We start from the raw sequence: 2,173 nt of genomic DNA, 5'->3' as shown, positions 1-2,173 counted from the left end.
GGTAGGAAAACTTTTTAGGGGAACAATACAGCTGCCTTTGAAAATTACAAGTTATTTAGAAGCAGAAACAAAATTTCTTCCTTCTGATTCGATGGAACAAAATGAAGACCAGGTGAATAGTTAATGGAATGATAGGTTTCTAAGAGTCAAGCTGTCTATGTGGAATGAATGCCTTGATGTGTTTGGAGGCAATGTTTACATCGTTAAATAGTACTATGCAAACTGGGCCAGGAGTCCACACTGCGGGGACGAAGCACTGGTATTCTGAGGATTCTAAAACTGGGTTTTGTGCTTCTTGACTATTATAAGCTGAAAGGTACCAAACCAAAGTAACATAAATACCATGGACAGAAAAAAAAAAATGGTCATGGTCATTTTCAAACAATTATAAAGCCAATGAATAGGAAAAAAGAAAAAATATCTATTATTACAGAAATAAAGATTAAATTACAGCTTATGACAAAACTGGTATGACAAAAAGGATACTACAATGAAAAGATTGAAAATGAATTCTTGACTAGTTTGGCAAAACAGAAAAGTGTTGCGCATATGAATTCTGCAAATGTGGAAGAAAAAGCTATAAGGCATAAAGCTATCATACTTGCTATAGGTAAGTAACTCTGTGAGACATTTTCTTGATTAATGATTGAAGTAGGAAAATTTATGGTGCCCCCCCCCAGCATATAGTCCTGAGTCATAAGGAATAAAGCCTTGAGAAGCAAACCAGTAAGCTGAGTTTTCCTGTAGTCTCTACTTCAGTCCCTGCCTCCAAGTTCTGGCTTTGAATTCCTGCCTTGACTTTCCCTCATGGCTGTAACCTGTAATCATATAATCCCTTGCCTCTCCAAGTAGCTTTTGGTCATAACATCTTGTCCCAGAAATACAACCCTCAGTGAGACACGTTGAAACCATTAGCTCATCAATTCTTTACTTGTTTCTAGTACTTAGGTATTAATATGTAGCTGGTGAGAAGTTTAAAAGCCCAAAAAGATGATCTCGGGTCACACAGCTAAAAGGTGGTATCTAGGATTTTGCACCCCACAGTTCAGAGTTTTCTCCATTGCATCACAGTAAAAAGAGCATGAGCAGATAAAAAGAGACATGCTAGCAGAGGCAGGAGCCGTGTAGAAAGAATACATCAAGCTAGAATTGATAAGTAATGGTGAACAGGTTGGAGAGACACTTAAAGATGGTAAAGACTATCTAATATCACAGCCAAATCACCTTCTTAAACTAAGATTGAAGTCCAAGACCTAGAAAACAAACACAGTGAAAGACAGCAATTCAATAGAAAGCAATAGTATCCTTTATAAAAGAATCCCAAACAAACCATCCTTACCTTGTCAGTGCTAACAGTATGGTCTTATTTTGAACTTAGAGTCTCCTGCACCCATTCCCCAAACTGACTGGAAGAAGGGGCCTTACCCTCCTCCTATCATTCTTGATTTTTCTCTTCAACAGCACCAGCGTTCTTGTTCATGAGCTGATGGAGACCAAGCTGCATCAAGAGGTGTGACAGTTAATCATGAAAAACCTCTGGCCCTATCTTTAAGGACATTTACAGAAAGCTAAAACTAGGGTACCATCTCCTCCATGAGGTATTCTACTTTCAAACTGTGACCCAAAATAACCCCTTTCTTTTTAAAATTGTTCTGCCAAGTTCGTCATTGCAGCCAAAGCCTGTAACTAATACAAGAAGCAGGAGCGGAAGTGAAATGCCTCAGAAAGCAGCCGCTCTGTTTATGATCCTAAATATTTCATGGTTCATTTGCACAAACAATCCACAAACTGCCTCACAGCGAGAGGCCCACATGTCATTAGTCTCATCAAAACAAAAGTAAACAAGGAAATAAGACAGGATAAAGCAAGAGAAGATGGCCATTAACCTTATCACCACATAGATAAAAGCAACAAGAGTTGGGGTGGGAGCTCAGAAGATTACCTTGTTCCACTACAGAGATTGAGAAGTTCAAGAACCCAAGGGACTACATTTCAAGCCACCAAGTCCAAAGGACAGAGAATAGAGTGTCCGACTCCAGGAGTGAGATTGCATGAATTCACCTAACATCTGCCTTATTGATTTATTCTGTCTGCCCTGCCCACTCCTTGGCCCCTCTGATTAGGTCCACCAACTCCCACACCAGAAACAGCTAGGAACACCACACACACACAC

This window comes from Psammomys obesus, unplaced genomic scaffold (assembly GCF_907164565.1).
Source record: "Psammomys obesus unplaced genomic scaffold, mPsaObe1.curated_primary_1811, whole genome shotgun sequence".
Classification (NCBI taxonomy): Eukaryota; Metazoa; Chordata; class Mammalia; order Rodentia; family Muridae; genus Psammomys; species Psammomys obesus.
Note: the sequence above shows the minus strand (reverse complement) of the source record.